Source organism: Benincasa hispida, chromosome 3 (genome assembly GCF_027475165.1).
Source record: "Benincasa hispida cultivar pf3 chromosome 3, pf3_genome.v1.1, whole genome shotgun sequence".
In the NCBI taxonomy this organism is placed as follows: domain Eukaryota; kingdom Viridiplantae; phylum Streptophyta; class Magnoliopsida; order Cucurbitales; family Cucurbitaceae; genus Benincasa; species Benincasa hispida.
In genome coordinates, this window is record NC_143480.1 from 57,717,620 (window position 1) to 57,739,074 (window position 21,455).

At 34.9% G+C, this 21,455-nt stretch overlaps 1 pseudogene across 1 annotated transcript; it reads left to right on the forward strand.

Moving 5' to 3' along the window:
• Positions 1-1,176: 1,176 nt before the first annotated feature.
• LOC120073276 (mogroside I-E synthase-like) lies at positions 1,177-15,878 on the forward strand (annotated as a pseudogene). The gene is made up of 3 exons (XR_016528204.1): positions 1,177-1,304; positions 14,194-14,706; positions 14,792-15,878. The product of XR_016528204.1 is annotated as a mogroside I-E synthase-like (transcript).
• The last annotated feature ends 5,577 nt before the right edge of the window (positions 15,879-21,455 follow it).

The following is a 21,455-nucleotide window of genomic DNA, read 5'->3' on the forward strand; positions in this document are numbered from 1 at the left end:
ATTGGAATGACCACAAACGGAGTATTATAATAAAAATATTAAGTATAATGGAACTAGAAATAAAAATAAAGAACTAAAATGTCTTTAGGTCAATTTTGTCATTTGCCCAATTTTATATTTATGAAACATGCCACTTACAATTGGTTATTAATTATTCATGATTTGTCATTTTGAAAGGTTAACTAGAGTAATAATTTTTTCTCTCTTTTTAATTAATTGTTATTGATTTAAGAATTATTATATTTAATTAAAGAAGCCTTGGAATTTCAGGCTGAAATTCTTTCTTTCTTTGGTATATTATAGAATAAATATTTTTAGCTCATTTGTGTCGCAATAATGAGGTCAAGCATATGCTATATATACAGATTTTTTTGAAGACCTATTTCGTGAAAACATGTTTGAAGTCATTGTAAGGACATGTTTGAAGTAACTTTCACAATATTTTAAAATGTACTTTTAAATGGAAAAAGAAAATCAATCCCAATAAATACTCAAACTTATTCACAACTTGATTATCATAATGGTGAGAAAAGAGGCCAAAATGATAATGATATGTTCTACTAGTTCAACCTTTGCGAAAACTTCATTATGTGGTGTTGGGCCTTTCCACTTTCCACTCAGACCCAAGTTTGGAGAAAGTATCAAGTTGATGTTCTGAAGAAGCAAAACAAATGGTAAAGAGATGGCCAAGTGAAGAATTATCCAGCCGTACACGTCTAAGGTCAAGATTAACCTTTTCCAGTTACACGTTATAAATTGCAATCAATCTGATTCAACTTTCATTTCCATCATTTTGTTCAGAGAGAAAACGAGAGAGAGAATGGAGATGCTGAGGGTTCTGTGTAGTTCTTGAAGAAGAGGATGAAGAAGACTTCTTAACTTGCATGCAGTGAAGGGAAGAAGAAGAGAATGCAGGGATTTTAACATGGTTCGGTAATTAAAGGCCTACATCCACGAAAGAGCTGAAGAATGTTATTTATTGAAGAGATCAGAGGAAAAATATAGATAAGTGTTGAGTTTTTGAAGTAATTTTTGAGTAATTGTTAGCTTATGACTATTATCCTTTATATAGAGGATTTACAAAGTAGTTACTAACTGCATGTAAAAGTTAATTTCATATAGTTTGTTACTAATTTCTCAACAAATCTCCATCTTGAAATTAACTTTTGCTTTGAAGCAACTCCTCTTTGCTAATCTCTTTCTTCTATCCTTTGTCTTGTTGCTCAAATTCGATGATGTCCAAACACTTTTGGAGTTTGAGCCGTGCTACGACTTTGATTAGCATATCAGAGGCGTTGTCCGAGGTATGTATCTTCAGAACTTCGATTTTTTTTCTTCAATTTGTTCTCGAATAAAGTGGTACTTTAAATCTATATGTTTAGTACGATTGTGATGCTGTGGATGCTTAGATAGATGTATAGTACTTTGATTATTGCAATAGATTTTGACTGTGTTCTGTATTATACCAAGTCAAGTAAAAGACCTTTTAGCCATAGGTCCTCTTTCATAGCTTCTGATAGGGCAATGAATTCTGCCTCAATGGTAGAGAGGGTTACCACTGATTGTAGTGAAGCTTTCCAGCTTAGGACACAACTTCCATATAGAAAGATATAACCAGATAATGATCATCTTCTGTCAAGGTCCCCTGCATAATCTGAACCAAAAAAACCAAACAACTCTGGTTCTGTGTCAATGGTTTGTTGGTATAATAGTCTGGCACCCATAGTGCCTTTTAGGTACCTCAATATCCATTTATTAGCCTCCCAATGTCTTTTTACCTAGGTTGGCCATATACCTACTGACCAAGTTAGTTGCATAGGCTATGTCTGGTCTTGCAGAGATCATCATATACATTAGACTTCCCACTGCTTGGGAGTAAGGTATTGTAGACATTAGTCTTTGATGCTTAATATCTGTTTCTTTAGTTGAATTCTCTGCTGATAGTTTGAAATGTTGTGCAATAGGTGTGCTTACTATTTTTGCTTCTTTCATATGGTACTTCTGAATTAATTTCTCACAGTATTTGGTTTGGCTTATGCATAGTTTGTATGTTGTTCTATCTCTTTTAATATTCATGCCAAATATCCTGTTTGCTCTTCCCATGTCTTTCATTTCAAACTCTGATTTTAAGAGATCTTTTACCTGTTTCAATTCTTTCATAGTACTCTCTAATAGAAACATATCATCTACATATAGAAGTAGATAGACAGGGTTTGCAAAAGTTCTAGTGTTAATGTAAACACAACTGTCATAGGAGCTTTTAATGAACTCGTTCTTTTGTATAAACTCATTAAACCTCTTGTTCCAACACCTAGGGGTCTGCTTTAGTCTATAGATGGACCTCTTGAGTAAACAATAGTGATCTTATTTCCCTTTGACTTGATAGCCTAGGTTGACACATGTATATAGTTTCCTCTAGATAACCATGAAGGAAAGCTGTTTTTACATCAAGTTGGTTAAGCTCTAGGTTCTGTTGTGCTAGTATGGATAGAAGTAGTCTGTTAGAGGTTTGTTTGACCATAGGAGAAAATATCTCATTGTAGTCAACTCCTTGTCTTTGTGTAAACTCCTTAGCAACTTAACCTAGCTTATACCTAGGTTTTTGGACATTAGGGATACCTTCCTCAAACTTGTATACCCATTTGGATGCTATAGGTTTGCACCCTTTAGGTTAAAGAATTAGGTCCCATATGTCATTTTTCATCAGGGACTCAATTTCATCATTCATTGCTTCTATCAACTTTCTTGAATTTGCACAACATACTTCTTCTTTAAAATAGAAGGTTCTGAATCATTATCTTGCTCCGAGGCATTTAGAGCTAGGCTGACGTAGTCATCATACCTTATAAGTGGTACAATTGTTCTCCTTTGCTGTCTCTAGCTAAGGTATAGTTCCTTAGGTCTGGTCCCTCTTGCTTAGTGTCAGAGGCTGCCTTTTCTTCTTCTTCTTTATATTGAGGCACCTGGCCACTGGTATTATCAGAAGTTGAGCTTGAGGGAATTGAAGTAGGCATAAGTGAATGCTCCATCTCAATTGTATCTGTATACTCTTGAGGTGTTTGTTCAAGTGTGTTAGTTTTCTTCATAAACATTTCAGTCTTCCTAAAAATAACATCTCTACTAGTTACACACTTCTTCTTAATAGGATGCTATAGTCTGAAAACTTTCAATCCTTTAGTGAACCTAAAAAACATGCATTGGATAGCTCAGACATTCAGCTTCCCCTTACTCTGATGCACAAAATCAATACACCCAAAAACCCTTAGGTTACTTAGATTAGGTGGGTGATTGGTTCATTTTTATTCAAGAGTAAGAAGATCTAGAGAAGCATGATGACATCTATTTAGTGTGTAAACAATATATGAGGTTACTTCAGCCCAAAATTTCTCTGGTAGGATAGCATCAGATAAGAAACTCCTAACCCTTTCAAGTATAGTTCTGTTCAACCTTTCTACCATCGCACTTTGTTGAGGTATGTATCTCACTATTCCGTGTCTAACTATTCCTTGCTATCTACAAAGAACATTGAATTCTTCTTTACAAAATTCAAATCCATTATTTGTTGTAAGGCATTTAATTTGATAGCTAGTTTGTTTTTCAACCATAATCTTCCATTCCTTAAATTTCTCAAAGATCATATGTTTAGTTTTAAGAAAGTATATTCAACATTTCCTAGAGAAATCATCAACAAAAGTTAGGAAATACTTGACACCACTTAAGGATTGGAAGGGTGAAGGGCCCCCATAGATCTGAATGCACATAGTTAAGGATTACTTTAGTTGTGTGTTGTGCCTTGGTAAAACTCTACCTTGTTGCCTTCCCTATTACACAATGTTCACAAAAGGATAGGCCTTGATGAACCCCTTTAGGTAGGATCCCTTGTTTGGCCAGAGCTTGAAGGCCTTTGGATTTGATGTGTGAAAGTTTTTTGTGCCAAAGGTCTCCTTCAGCAGGCTCTTTTGATGTTACAACTAGAGTTGTCTGTATTTTTTGAATTCTTTGGACTACATAGACACCATTTATTTTTACCCCTTTGATGACTGACTTAACATCCTTCAAAATTTCACAATAGCTTCATTTCTCTCTGTATTCACAGCCAATTGAGTCAAACATATCCAGTGAGATCAAATTTCTTTTTAGCTTGGGCACATATCTGACATTTCTGAGTCGCTTTACGGACCCATCTTCTAATTTTAGTGGAACTGAGCCAATACCCACTACTGGACATGAGTGATTATTACCCATGTATACTGAGCCTCCTATTACTGAGGTATAGTGTATGCCCTAATTTATTGTGATTTCGTACTTTATTTGTATTGTACATTAGACTCCCTAAGCTTTAGGACAAGTGGGAGATTGCTGGGATTGGTGTCCTAAATCTCCTTATAATCTCGTAGTTTGTAAATTTTGTATAAACATATTGTTGTTAATAAAATAAGTGTTATTTTATAAGCATATACTCAATCCAATAAACTAAGATCCTATGTTATTTTATGTAATTTAAATAAGTATGTAGAGACATATAAGTGATTCTTGTTTAAATAATAACCTAAACGGTTTGTAGTAGATGGATAAGGCTGGGTACCTCATCCTAGTGACATTACGGATATGGCTCACTTTGTAGGTGTTACAAGTGTTGTAAAGTGCTACAAATGATATGATCCTGATCATTCATGTAGAGACATGTGAGCGGGGGTATCCTATACAAAGAGTTTGTATAAGATCGGACCATGAAATGATTAGTCTCTTTATATAACGCTGTTAATAACAGAGACTTACATTTCACTAGGATGACCATAGGTGACATACCCTGAATCCTGAGTGAGTTGTGAACTCTTACTCATGAAGGTGATCCTTTTATTTGTATGAGTGAGAGTGGCCAGATTGCCAACTCAATAAGCCTACCATTTTTGGAGATTCGTTTAACTAGGGAGTTGGGAACACAACAAGACGAAAATCACTCATTCCCCGATGTTGGGGCAAGTAGATAAATTGTTCCTTTAAGGGTTGATTTCGGTGCTTGAACATAGTGGCTATACCCTCTCCTGGCCCGAGAGGGACCTGGTCATAGTTAGACCATGACTTATTGTTCATTAAAGAAATCTGTGGTACTTAGGAGTTAGATGTAACTACAGGGGCAACACGGTAATTTTGGCCCAACTGTACTTACGAGCAATTTGTGAAGGGTCATTGCACTATTGATTGGTTATATCCAATGGACACAGAAATTTATTTGTAGTGCGAAGAGTGCAACTGTCGGTCTTTAGTGGAATGACCGACAGTTAATGGATGTTGGGTAATTTAATTAAAAAGTTTAATTAATTATCGAAGTACAGTTGGAGCTTCAATCTACAGGTCCATTAGGTCCATTTTGTAGCTCAATAGGAATTTAATTGAGAATTATTTTTGGATTAATTTGAAATGTTCAAATTAATTGAGAGAATTAATTATATATGATATAATTAATTAAATTAATTATATATGTGATATAATTAATATAATGTATTTGATACATTATAATATAAGGTAATAAGAGAGGAATTTGAATATGAATCAAATATTAATTATATGAATGAGATTCATGTAATTAAATTTAATATAAACATGATTTATATTAAATATCATAAATAAGTTGAGAGGTATTAAATATTTGGATATAATCCAAATATCAATTATATGAATGAGGTTCATATAAGTGAATTTAATATAGATGCGATTTATTTTAAATACCATGTATTATTGAGAGAAAATAAAACTATAGGTTATGTTGTATTCGATGCAATATAAAACTATAGGCTATATGTTATATTTGATATAACATATAGTGTGTATATATATTATTAATTTAATTTATTTAAATAAATTTTAATTAAAGGAAGGTAGCTATAACTCCCCCCTCCCCTCTTCAACGTGGGTTGTGGAAGAATGAATGGTTCTTACTCATCTTCTTCCACAATTCTCTCTGTGAGTTGGTTCTCTCTGAAAAAAGTTTATAAAGAAGAAAAATCCCCCTACTTCTCTCCATATTCTTCCCTCTTTCAAAACCCTAAGGCAGAGCCCACACCTCTTGTCATTCTCAATCCCTAAGGAGAATATAGGAGGCTCCGTTTGGTAGTGTCCCTTTTGGAGAAAGAGATCCATTTGAGGGAGTTCTTGAAGAAAGTGCTCCAAAGGTATGAATATTTTCCTTATTCTTTTTCTTTAAAAATTAGCATGTTGTAAGTTAATTTAGAATGCATAATCCTTCTTTTCTTTATTCTATAATTCTGTAAATTTTGTGAAAAAAAAAAAGAAAAGAAAATTGGGACGATCCTCGCTTTTCGCTGCGAAAACCTTCGATGGTTTTCACTTCAATTAGTATCAGAGTGTAGTTTTGGATCCCAATTTTTGTTAATTATGGAATTGTAATTACATAATTGGTGGGTACATTCTGTATTATTTTTCATATGCTGAATGTTTTTATGGAATGAGTTTTGCATATTAGACGTTTTCGAAATTGGCCTAGAATTTACTGCTTTAAAGTGTTTAAAGTTGTAATTGCCCGGTGTTTTGGGCGTCTAATTAATGTCATTGACTCTGTAATTGTCCATGTCATTTGTGGAGTTATGGCTTCGAAAATGTGAATTTTTGGAGCAAGAATGGAGCAAATTAGATGAACGGGCGAAGCAGTGCAAGTTTTCTGCCACGTAGCGTCACGACGCTTCTGTCCCAGCATTGCAATGATGTGGTAACATAAAACCCATCGTTGTAACACTAGCATTAAAGTGCTGTGATACTCGGGATAGTCAATAGTGCACTTGGATTTCATTAGATCATGGGTTTGAGTCTTCCCAATGGTTTTTTGCAATTTTTCTTTTTATTTAATTATTAATTTGTAATAATTAATTATTTATTATATTTTCATTAATTAAATTAATATAATTGTTATATTGATTTAATTCATGTATAGGACACCAATTTCAATACAATATTGCTTTTTTATTTTTTTATTTTTTATATATATATATATTTAATTATACATATTATGTATTATTTTAATTATTTATATGTCATATTGTATGTCATATAGAATTAAAACCTACTATAGCTTATGCATTTAATTTCATGCATCATTATACAATATAAGTGTTATATATATATGTGTGCATGACTTAATTTTATAGCATGCTGATGCATTATACAATATAAGTGTTATTTATATGTTTGCATGCATAAATAACATAGCCATGCATCATTTATATTATAATCGTTATAATATATACTTTGAATGTATATGTTGGTTCAAAAGAGGAGAGGAAAATAAATATGCAACTTATGCTATGCGTTGATCTCCATGTGTCGATGGTCATGCGTTGGACTAGAAAAATATACAATATGCGTTTAAGTATGTATACGATGACCATGTGTTCCTGTCACAAGTTTTCTTGCTTTCTCGCCAAGTATAACGAGAACGCAAGTTTCTCGAGGTGATCCGAGGTCGAACTCAGGGACTTGTAACTAAATAGTGTTTGTGAAGCAATGCATTTGAGGCGATGAATAAAAGTAAAAAGGTAGAAGTTAATGGATTATGTGCTACTCCTACTCCTAATTAAACAGATTGAACAATGGAAGTTTAACTATGAGAATTGATAGAGATGCAACAGTTGTTAACGCATACTAATGTTCATTATGTTAGGCCGGCCGAGTAATCCCAGCTCGCCACACTAACACATTACGCACCTCTCGGTGGCTGGCCGCATGCTTATATCTCTATAATGCATGGTTGCGTCGAGCATAAGATCATGCCTATCTCTAGGAAATGCATATTTTGCTTTGGTGTGTTCCACCACTCACCCTTTCGGGCGGTTAGTCACGGCTAATCAGCTCATAGGCAAGCATTGCGATGGCTCATAGACGAGCGTTGCTACCACCTCGCACCTAAGCAAAGAAGATTATCTCACTATACTCGCACAACGCACACCTCTCGGTGGGTTGCTACATGCGTCCTATCTCTAGGCTACATGATTGAGTATGTGACCGCCTTTGATAACTAAACGATGAAAGTAAATGATGACAAAGATGAAGAAGATGAAGAAGATGGCATTGAAGGAATTAAGATATGCATTGATTACAAAATGTATTAATGTCTTAAGCCAAAATATAATACAATACAGAGACAAGAGGAGAAATGGAAGGCCAAATGAAAACAATCTCTTGCTTTTCATCCGAAATGTGTCAAGGCTGCTGGTGGTGCCATGGATGGATGCTGGAGAAGTCTCTTCCGAGCTCTATCTCCAGCAAAAACTCTGGTCGTCACTCGAAATGGGTTGTGGAGGTGAAGAATCCTCAAAGAAAAATCTCGCTCATGCTCTCATCTGTGATCGCAAACATCTGCCTTAAGGTAGAAGCTTGGATGCTTTGAAGTGAAGGTCCAAGGTGCTATTTATAGAGTTTAAACCTTGACAACGTTCATGATTGCGTTCTGGCTCATTGCTACCTTTGTCGCGGTATGGGCAATGTCAATATCATCTTATCTTGTTGATACTCTCAAGGTATGTGTTCGTGCTTGTTTCTCTTGAGGTGCCAACGCATTCCATCTACCTTGCAAGTAGACTTCTATCACGATTATCACTCTCTGGACGCAACATCCCATGAGATGAACTAATCAACTCATGCGGTCAACCTTGCGACGGTCTGGGATCGATGCAGCGGTCAATTCCTGTAATATTTGCAAAAATGGACACCTTGACCCGAAATAACGAGTGGTATAGGGTTAGTGAGGGTTTTTGGTGCTGCTTAACGCAAGCTCACTTTTCACATGAATTCAACCACTGTATTCACAACCACCTTAAACATATACTTACAAATCCCAGCGTTCGACCTTGGATTACCCGAGAAACTTGCTTCCATGTTATACTTGGCGTGAACGCAAGAAAACTTGTGGCAGGACGCATGGTCATCGCATACATTCGTTAACGCAATTTTTCATTTCAACGTATGACTATCAACGCATATCTTAAGAACATGCATCGCATACTGTGTCCAAGGGAAGTTGGTTGTCGAGTAAAAAATTGACCTCCAATTTCCCGTCATCAATGCTGGATCTCCGAATTGGCTAACTATCTTGTTCACGTACATCTAGCCAACCAGTCCAAGGTAAAGGTATCTTTTACATCAAAACAAGTTTAACATAAGCTTCTTCCTTCCTAACCGAGCTTTGAGTGGCAAGCAATAGTGGGTTCAACCAAGAGAAATCTGACCGCTACCTGGAAAAAAGGAAAACATTGAAAACGGTGAGTTGGTTGCCTAGTGAGTGACTCATAGAAATACAGTTCGTGTCAAGCCTTTCATACGCATTATTTTAAACATATAAACATGCTGGAATTAATCTCAAGCAACTTATGATACCATGAATTAATCATAGCATCATAATCAAATATACTAACAAACCTTAGTTAAGAACAAGCGTTCATAGCTCAAGCTCCCAACGTCCATTCATGGCTGAGAGACCCATACTTCGGTCCCATTATAATGATGTGACCAAAAGACCTATACTTCGGCCTCTCATATAGAACTACCTACGTGCACGTAGAGTATACTAAGCACCGTTAACACCTTAGGTACTTCCTCGGATACCTTTTATACCTTCGGTTTGTAGTTTATTAGAATCATAACATTCATAGAAGATTTGGGTACAATAAGCTTTAGGCATGGCACTTACCTAGTTTCCCCTATAATAGCATTATCATAATTCAACACACATGCTTCACAAATTATAAACATGTAGTTTTGCAATACCTTATCATTCAATCTTAACATGCGCTAGAATTAGTAAAACTCATTTAAATAACTTAAAACATCATGCTTAAGAAATGCCATGAATCCTTTAAAAACATAAGTATAAACTTTAGTTGCTTGGAAAACCTATAAACCCTAGCATGCAATTCATTTGGAATGCATGCTCCTTTTATATATATATTTTTGGAAACATTTAGTCACTCACGAGTCTTTAGGCTTGATTTTTCCTAGGCTTGGTAGGCCTCTCCAGTGGACGTCACTCCTACACATAAGAGTAAGAATTTTAGTTACTACTTTGGTCTCCCTTTTGAGACTACTTAGCAAGAAGTTGCCTGATCGTCCACAATTTCTAGATTTAAATTCTAACGTCAATAGCTTGAAAACCAGGACTCATTTTAAGAAAATTCCTTTTTAAAAAATTCTTAGAATTTTGTTAACAATGTTACCCAAAGTTTCAGCGTAAAACTCCTTGTGGTTTAACTTGGGCCTTTAAATCTCTCCTGAAGGCCCGAAACCGCAACTCCTTGCTTGAACAAAGATTCTAGGTTTAACTTCCCAAATGTGAAACTCGAACCCCAAACCTTATCTTCAAAAGTTCCTTCTATAAACTTACTTGAAATGGTGTTAGCAATAATACCTTAAAATTTCAGCTTGAAAATCTAAGTGGTTAGGCCTTGATCTTTGATTCTTCGTCGAGTGCCCGGAATACCCAACAACAAACCTTCGTCTCTCCCTTCCTTCTCTTGCCCTCTTTCTTGTGAGAACTTCGTTCCAAAGGCTTGATTTCAGGAACTAGACTCGCAGAGCTTTCTGACGGTACTAAGATCGTTTGGTTTTCTCGAGCAAATCGTCCAAAACTAACTCTTGAAATTCTATTCCCTTTTAAACTACCGCCCAACCCTTTTGCATGAAATCTCCTTAAGCCTTCTCACGGGCTCAAATTAAGTCATTTGTCTAGATAACTGAAAGAGAAGTTTAAAACTAAGCATTTCAAGCAAACTTGATCCTCGCTAGAAAAACTCGATGGAGAAGAGTCATTACTCGATGGAAAATTCAATGGCTCTCTGCTGAATACTGGATGGGAAGGACTGAATACTTGGTACTGGATGGCTTGGTCGATGCACGTTCCTTACTCGATTGCTCGTACTCGACGCGCGATCTTTCCTCGATCGCTCATACTCACCCTCGACCCTTCCTCGATTGCTCATACTTGACGCTCGACCCTTCCTCAATTGCTTACACTCGATGCTTGACCCTTCCTCGGTTGCTTATACTCGATGCTCGACCCTACCTCAATGGCTTATACTCAATGCTCGACCCTTCCTCGATTGCTCAGCCACCATTCTTCACGACTAACACTTAGCAAGAAATTCTTTTTGCAAGGCTAGATTAATAAGTATCCGAGAGCTAAGTTCCCATACTTAGACATTTTTCCTTCTTCAACTTAACCTTACTTCAAAACCCAATATTCCAATTTAACTAAAATATTTAACCCCATTACTTTGCTTAACTCAAACAGTAAACATAATTAAAAAAGGGAAAGTAAGGTGCGGGTTTTACAAGGTTTATTACCTTTTAGGCATGGAATTATTTTGTCTAAGGAACAATGTCCTAAGACACCTTAAGAGGTTGAGAAAATTAGAAAGATCCCCTATGCATCAGCTGTTGGCAGCCTAATGTATGCAATGTTATGTACTAGACCTGATATTATGCAGTGGGGATAATTAGTAGATATCAGTCTAATCCAGGATTAGATTAATAGACAACAGTTAAACCCATCCTCAAGTATCTTCAGAGAACGAAGGAATATATGCTTGTGTATGGGTCTAAGGATTTGATCCTTACAAGATACACTAACTCTGATTTTCAGACTAATAGGGATTCTATGAAATCCATTTTAGGACCAGTGTTCACTGTTATGAAGGAGTTATGGTTTTGAGGAGCACAAAACAAGGTTGCATAACTGACTCTACCATAGAGGCAAAGTATGTAGCAGCTTGTGAAGCTGCTAAGGAGGCTGTATGGCTTAGGAAGTTTTTGACTAATTTGGAATTTGTTCTAGACATGTCAAAGCCCATCACCCTTTATTGTGATAATAGTGGTGTTGTGACAAATTTCAGGGAGGCTAGAAGCCACAAACGTGGGAAGCATGTAGAGCACAAATATCATCTTATCTAGGAGATTGTGCATCGAGCGTGATCGTCATGAAGATTGCTACGGAGAACAATGTTGCTGATCCATTTATAAAGGCTCTCATGACTAAAGTGTTTGATTGTCACCTGAAGAGTCTAGGTTTACAAGACATGCTTCATCTAGTCTAGGACAATTGGGAGATTTTACTAGGCCCGTTGTGTATGCCCTAGTTTATTGTTTTGTATACTTTACTTAGTTTCTGTACTTTATATTTGTACACCTCATTAACTTTAGAACAAGTGAGAGATTGTTGGGCTGATGCCCTAAATCTTGTGGTCTTGTAGTTTACAAACTTTATTATACAAACAAATTATTTATTTAATAAAATAAGTGTTATTTTATTTGACATTTAGTTGCATTAACCCAAAACCAGTAAACTAAGATCCAAGGTTATTCGATGTAGCTTAAACATATATGTGGTGACATACAGGTGAATTATGTTTAAGTAATAACCTTAACAATTTATTGTAGATGGATAAGATTTTATCCTGGTGACACTACGGATGCAACCCGCTTTGTAATTGTTACAATTGTTGTAAAGTGTTACAAATGATATGATCCTGATCATTCATGTAGCGACATGTGAGCGGGGTATCCTATACAAAGAGTTTGTATAAGACCAGACCACGAAATGATTAGTCTCTCTTTATAACACTTTTATTAGAAGAGACTTACATTCACCAGGATGACCATAGGTGACTTTTTTGGGTTATATGTCGTAAAACTCATAGTTTGTAAACTTTAAACAAATTTCTATTTACAATAAAAATTATTTCAATAAAGATGTTATTGAATATATAAATTGCATTCATAGATTCCTAAATCCAATAGACTAATGAACCCATGACTATAACATGAATACTTAAACTTTATGTAGAGACATAAAGGAGGATCAAGTTTGAGTATATAGCCAAAATTGTGGACTGGATTGGGTACCTTATCCTGGGGACACTATGGATGCGACCCGCGTTTTATATTGATACAAACAATATGATCCCAAAATCGTTCATGTGAAGATATGTAAATGGGGGCATCCTATGCAAAAGATATTTGCATAAGATCGGACCACAAAATAGTCACTGTACTTTATAACGACCGTTTACTGTTAAAACTGACTATTTCAATTCAATGACCTTAGATAAATCGATCTCAATTCTGAGCTAACTATGAACTTCTATTTATTCGGGATTATTCTTGAATATGCATGGGTGAGAGTGACTCAACATCACCGCTCAATAAGCCTCCCATTTTAGGGTTAAGACTGGATAGATAACTGGGGACATAGTCCTGCAAGATAGAATTTACTCCTACTCATTTTAAAGTTAGTAGATAGGTTGTTCCCTTAAGTATTGAATCCTGGTCTTGAACAAAGAGGCCCTACCATCTTTATGGCTAAGAGGGATTCGATTTATTGGTAGGACCATAAACCAATTATTCATTAGAGGATCAGTGAAGACTTTAGAAGCAAGAAATATTATAGGGGTAAAAAGATAATTTTGACCCAGTTGTAAATACGAACAACCCGTGAAGGATCGACTTACTTATTATGGTTAAATCAAGTGGACAGAATATATCTATAGTGGGGAGAGTGCAACTAATGAGCTATAGTGGAGTGTCTTGATAATTAACGAATATTGATTAATTCTGTTTAAAGAGTTTAACCAATTAATCTCAAATCATTAGAGCTCATGATCTGTATGTCCATTAGGTCCCTCTATTAGCTCATAAAAGGATCAAACCTTAGAATAGCGTATTGAGAGAATTTGAAATTTTCAAATTTGGTTTAGGGTTTTGATTATTATACTCGATATGATTAACATTTAATTAATGAATTAAATGGTTTTTTTGGCGAGTTAAAAATATTTAAAAATATTAATTACATTAATAAGATTAAGGATTTATGTTTGGATTAGGTATTTAATTAATTAATATTTGATATTAAATTATTTACTAAAGCAGTTCTAAAATGTTATTATATCTCGTAAATATTTTAATAATTTTACCATTTAAAAAAATTTTCCAAAAAGAAATTACAATCATATATCCTTATCAACTAAACTCAATTGTCCGTTACATACATAATTTTATTAACTTCACAAATAATTGTTACTTACACTACTCAACTCACATTCTCTGCTCCGGTTACAATTTTATTAAGTTCATCTCTATAAATTATTAAATTATAATACTCTTTTAATCAATTTGAATTTGATACACAATCAGATTCAAGCTCCTCAACTTCCATTTTCATGGAGCTTTCTCATATTCAAACCCATCATCACATCCTCCTTTTTCCCTTTCCGGCCGACGGCCACATCAAGCCCTTCCTCTGTCTCGCTCACCTCCTCTGCAACGCCGGTCTCCAAGTCACCTTCCTTAACACCCACCACAACCACCGCCGCATCCACCGCCCCACCCCCCAACTTCCTTCCCTTCATTTCCACTCCATTTCCGACGGCCTCCCGCCGGATCAACCCCACAATGTTCTCGATGGCAAGCTCTATGTTTCGATGAACCAAGTCACTAAATCCCTCTTCCGACGACTTCTCCTCTCCTACAATAATGGGACTTCTCCCATCACTTGTGTTATTACAGATGTCATTCTTCGTTTTCTAATGGATATAGCTCAAGAATTGGGTATTCCTGTATTTTGTTTCTCTACTTTCAGCGCCCGTTTCTTGTTTCTTTTCTTCTCCATTCCCAAGCTTCTTGAAGAAGGCCAAATTCCATACCCAGGTAACGTCGTTGATTCAATTTTCTGCATAAGAGATTGATAATTGGAGCTAAAACTTTAAACCCATTTCATTTTCTCTGTTTGTAGTGGGAAATTCAAACCAACGACTCCGTGGAGTTCCTGGTGGAGAAGGGCTTTTAAGATGTAAAGATTTGCCAGGAATTTGGTCAGTCGAAGATGTAGCAAAACAGGACCCGATGAACTTTGTGAACCAAATCTTGGCCACATCTGTGGTATAATTCTCAACACCTTCGACAAACTCGAAGGTCAATTTGTGACGAATCTTTCCAAGATATATAACAAAGTTTACACAATTGGACCATTTCACTCTCTGTTGAAGAACTCAGCCCAGTCCCAATTTGAATTTTGGAAAGAAGATCACAGTTGCTTGGCGTGGCTTGACTCACAGGCTCCAAGATCCGTGGTGTTTGTCAGCTTCGGAAGCTTGGTGAAGCTAACAAGCTCCCAATTGAAGGGGTTATGGAATGGGTTAGTGAACGGCGGAAAGGCATTTGTGTTGGTGTTGAGATCAGATGTGTTAATTGTAGAGAAATTATGGATAGGAAGGAAAAGGGAAGATGGGTGATTGTCAATTGGGCTCCGCAAGAAGAGGTTTTGAGCCACGAAGCCATTGGTGGGTTCTTGATTCATTCAGGATGGAACTCTGCAATGGAGAGCCTGGCTGCTGGGGTTCCTATGATCTGTTGGCCGCAAATTGGAGACCAACCCAACAACACAACCTGGCTCACTAAGGTCTGGAAAATTGGGGCCATTTGACCGCTCTACTGTGGAGACCATGGTTAGGTCTATAATGGAACATCAAGATCAGAAAATGGAGAATGCCACTGCAGAGTTAGCAAAACGAGCCAACGATAGAGTTAGAAGATGGGACATCCGGTTAATTAGATTTGTAGGGTTAATTTTTATTTTAATTAGATAAGAGGGGTACTTTTCAACTTATTTTATTTTTTTGTCGTTATCCAAATGTGTCTCTTGAAGTGATGTATTATGTAATATTTTATTATTATTTTTTCAATTCATTAAAAAAAATGGAATGTCTGAATGCGTTGGTTGAATAAACGCATTCAGTGGGTCAGAAAAGTGGAGTTGTTAACTCAGTTTGAATGTGTATATTAAACAGATGCATTCAATAGACGCAATCAAATTGATCGTCTCATCGATCGTTCCACCCTTTATTTCTTTTTTGTCTTCTTCCCCTTCAATTCCAACTTAAACCCCTAAACAAACTTCATTTCTTCATCTTCTTCCTTTACAAACAACAAACACTCGAATCCTATCTTCTTCCCTTCATTTCTTCACATTCTTCCTTTATTTTCAAACACTAAACATCTTCTACCTTCATTTTCAAACACCCAAGAATCAATCTTCCATCTTCATATTTTCTCCCCATATTTTCTTCCAATTTCAAATTTAACGGCCATCACAATTTTCACCTTCATATTATTAATTTGTTTCAGTGCAATATTTTATTTGGTAAGTTGATATATTTTTGTTATTTAACAAAAAAAAAAGTTTTTGATAATCTTCATTGATTTTTTTAATGTTTATTTTGTTTATAGTGAATATTATATTGAAAAAAAGTTCTACAAGTCATCATTCAAAGTTTTTTTTTTGGTAAGGTGCAATATTTTTTTTAATAAGTTGATATATTTTCTTATAGTGCATTAATTTCTTTTGTATTGATTCTCATTTTTTTATATTGGTTTAATTTCATAATTTTTCATAAGAGAGAATTACATGTGATTAACCTTGTATTATGTTCGTGTTAACTATTAAAATAGGTTATTAGACTTCTAAATGATTCTATATTTTTAAAAAAATTCAATAAGTCAATGACCTAATAAATTCAAAATCAAATGTTCTAACGGGTTAATTGGAAAAATAAGGTACTTTACAAAGATAATTAGACAAAAAGACACTTTTAAAACTATTTAGATAAATAGGACATTATTTTTGTCCATATTGAAATGCTTAGCTTTGAAAGATGCATTCAACAAAATTTTACATTTGAAATCATTAATAATTTCTCTTTCTCTTATTTTTGAGCATCATACGTAAGAGAAAGAAATAATAAAATCACATTTTTCAAATCTTTTAGCATCACATGTAAAATGAGAGATTTTTTTACAAGAAAAAAAATCACATTTTCTCCTTACTTTTAGTAAATATAATCTAACTCAAAATTTTAAAAATCAAAATTCATCTTTAATTCACGTTCAAAAAAAAAAAAAATCTAATGTCATCTAAAAATTTATCATTCACATCAAATACCTATCTATATCTATCATACGTAAAAGAAAAAGGTTTGTAATTAGGAGCATAATCATGTCTTTTTCCATTTTGCCAAAATTTTAAAATTTATTAGTAGTTTTAAATATAAAATTAAGAATATGTTCCTAATGGAAAAAATATTGATATTACTTTATTTTGTGGAGAAAAGAAAAAAAACTAAAACCAATGATATACCTTTTTTATAAAAAGAATTAAAGAAAGAAAATGAAATCTAAAAAAGAGGTATTTAAATAAGAATATAAAGTTAATAGTGGTATTGGTGTATATTTTTATGTTAAAAAACTTTTAATAGTGGATATTATTTCTTTATTTTATAGTGAATTAATTGGAGAAACATTGACGTTTTATTTTATAATGGATTAATTGGAGAATTTTTTTATAGTGGATTAATTGGAAAATTTATTTTATAGGCGGTTAACTGGACTTTTTATTTCTCAAATGAAACAAAAATGTAAAATGTTCATAATTTTGTATTGATTTTTTTTTTATTTTGTTTACCATGACTATTATTTCTAAGAAAAACTCTACAATCAAGTCATTCAAAGGTTATGTATCTATTTACTATTATTTGGAATGATGTATTGATTATTGAGTATTGAATGTTTGAATGTTAATGTTAATGTTATTATTAGTATTATTGCTGTTGTTATGCTTGCCGTTTATTTAGTCAATTTATTTTGGATTATTCGCCTTAATATTGTAAATTTTATGATGATTAAAAAAAAAAGATTCATGTCAATATAAAAGAATATTTGTCACTGATTTATGGTCAAATTGTGATGAATGTTTTTAGTAACAATATTTATCATGATTTTGTACATATTTATTATTATTATTTTGTTTGAAGGTGGATATTATTTTTAAAAAACATTCCTTTATTTTTTTTAAAAACATTCCTTTTATAAAAATAGGAATAACACATACTTATTTATCATGATTTTGTACCCATTTTGTTATTATTATTTTGAATGAAGGTGGATTATTTTTTAAAAAAATCATTAAGGAATAACACATACTTATTTATCATGGTTTTGTACCTATTTGTTTATTATGGTTTCACACCTATTTTTTTCCATTTTCAACTCATTGTTTGAAACAAATACAACCAAAAAGTTAAGTATTTTTTTTAATATAGTTGGCCTAATAAATTAAAATATCAGCTTTACATCATAATGAGATAGGGATATAGAAATGTGCATTGTCAAGTTGACTTCAACACATTAATCGATAGATTATGTGATGCATTATCCAAAAATAGAGATGATGGGGTAGAGGTAATATTTAGATATGGTAGTTATGTAGCGGGATCCACTTTCTATATCCCTATCTCATTATGATGTGAAGCTGATGTACGGTTCATGATGAGCAATGCTCCAAACCCACCAAATAGAGTTGAACTGTATATATCCCAACCCAATGTTCCAAGTCCAACCTCAATGAGAGAAGAAGTTGAAACTTCTATTGAGTTGGAAAGTCATAATGTGGAGGATGAGCATTATGATCCAACTATTGCTACAAACAACGAAGAAGTTGAAATAGACGATAATGATATCGATATAGATCAACTACCTGGTCAATTTTATGGCATTCATGAAGTCCCCGAAACATTTATTGAGATAGACCTGAACGACATGAACATTGTACCTGATTCGACAATGGAGGAAGACAGTAATATGGGGTATGATTCATTGCTTAAGGGGATGATATTCAATTCCAATTTGGATTTAAAAAATGTAGTGAAAAACTGTCCAATCATTCGACATCAAAATTTTGAAGTCATTGAGTCGAAGAAAACAATATGAGATGTTAGGTGTAAAAGATATGGCAATGGGTAAACGTGGAGACTTCGCACTGTCTGCTGTAAAAAACACGGTAAATTTGAAATTACCTAGTATAATGGCCCTTATTCCTATGTGTATGCAAGACTGAGTCAAGATCACCATCAATTGGACTCAAATCTACTTGCGTTTGAGGTAAGCAACATAGTTAAAAAAATCCGTTAGTTGATTTCAAAGCATTACAAGATATTATCTTGAAAAAGTATGGTTATTCTGTTAGTTACTGGAAAGTGTGGGACGGAAGATGAAAAGAAATTGCGAAGATGTTCAGAGATTGGATCTAATCGTACAATTTGCTGCCTAGATGGATGAATATCTTACAAGTCACGAACCTTGGTACAATTATCCATTGAAGGCTAAATGAGGTAGATTGTGATGAAAGGATTGTCATTTTCAATAGCGTGTTTTGGTCATTTAGACCTATTATTGAGGGTTTCAAGCATTGTAGGCCGCTACTTCAAATTGATGGAACTCATTTGTATGGAAAGTATGAAGGAACATTATTAATAGCTACCTCAGTCGATGCAAATGGTCACGTCTATCCAATTGCATATGCTATTGTACCGGAGGAAAGTGCTAATTCATGGGGCTAGTTTTTGAGAAATTTATGGGATCATGTGGTGCATGAAATGGAGGGAATGTGTCTAATTTCAAATAAACACAAAGGCATTATATTTGCCATTAGAAACCCTAACAACGGTTGGGTAGGAGTACACCACAGATTCTGCTTACGACATGTGGTAAGTAATTTTAACAACAAGTATAAAAATAGTCTATTGAAGAGTTTGGTATGTAGTGCAGGATCAAAATTTCAAGTTCGAAGTTTAATGATTGTATGGTCGAACTTCAAATAGCAAACCCTAATTGCTTACCATATTTTGCTTCTATAGATCCTAAGCAGTGGACACAGTCACATGATGGTGATCATTGTTATCGATGGCTAACCACAAATGTGGCCAAAAGTACAAACGCTGTTCTGAAAGGAGTCAAAAAAGTTGGTAGACTGTATACTTCTCACATGCAAAACGAGATGGATTGGAGGGAACGTTACAAGACATGTTGCACAATTTACAAACAAGAAGGGCATAATAGACGGAATTGTCCCAATTGAGGTCGTGATGCGACTTAGTTATTTATTTGTAATTGTTCTTATTGGTTAACTTCTTTTACTTATTTATTTATTGACGCGTTCTTGTAACTTTTTTTTTTATAACTGGTAACAATGACGGGTGTATTTCTTATTAATTGTCATTGTATTTATTGATTATAATCACATTGATTTTTAATAAATATTTAAGTTAAATTTAATATTGTTTTTATGGGATCAGATGGATGAGGATGTTACCACAGGACCATACAACGACTCTGTTTTGTACTTACAGCGCAACCATAGATCCGAAGGTGTTTGGGAAGACGAGCATATTGATGCTATGCATTGTCGACAACGGGAGGTTGTTATTCAAAGGTAAGAGGACCCAGATCCTCGTATATTGAATTATCTACGAGCTGCAGGATTCTACGGAGTCTTCTGTATCAAATTTATACAACTAGACTGGCATCTGATAACCACATTAGTGGAATGATGGCAGCAGGAGACACACATTTTCCACATGTTGCATTGAGAGTATATGATTACACTTCAAGATGTAGCTATCCAATTTGGACTCTCGATTAATGGAAGACCATTGATCGGGTCACTAAATTATGATTGAGGACAACTTTGTGCCCTTCTTTTAGGCGTAACCATGAATGACGCCGTTCTTAAGGGAGATCGTCTCATGTAAACCCCGCAGTTCATTTTTCCTACAAAAGTGAGTAACAAGCATGTTAAGTAAAATTATGAAAGGAGGTAAAGAAAGTAGGCAGATGGAGGAAGAAAATTCTAAGTGTTAGAAATACTTAGTCAAGGGTGAGTTTTAAATAATATAAAAAGTGAAAATTGGCTAAGTATTGAAGCAAAGTGTAGGCATGCATTGATGGAGAAGTGTGGATGCATGGGGTTGCGTGTGTAGCAACCAAGGGTTGTAGAGGTTAAGTGTTGAAGGCAAGGGTAAACTATACGTTGGTACTAAGGATGAACGCATGGGTTGAAAGGCATGATGCGTTGATAAGGCTCGCAGCAGCCTCATGTGCGTGTGAGCAAAGGCGCTGGACGATCGTGTAGCATATGAATGACACTATACGATTGGGTATGCGATCATCTAGTAAGTGAACGACACTACACGATGAGGTAGGCGATCGTATTGGTGGGCGCTGGGCGGTCGTGTAGTAATTGTGCGGAGGTAAACGATGCTCACGGTAGCTAAATGATAGGCTATGCGCGAGATCAACGAGATTGCTGAGAGCGAGATCGTTTGCTAAATGATTGAGCTAGATGATAGGCGCTGGGCGCTAGACGATACGAAGGGACTTGTTTGGTTGGGAGGATAGGTGCATTGGTACTGATACAGACATCAAGGATGGGTTCAGGTTCGGGTAAGGCAGAAAGGTTGGGACCCCAATTGGTTTCTTCACTAGAATGCTCTCTCTGAAGAGAACCATTGGGAAAGAATGGATGATCTTCAAAGAATGTCACATCCATAGAGACAAAGTATTTCCTG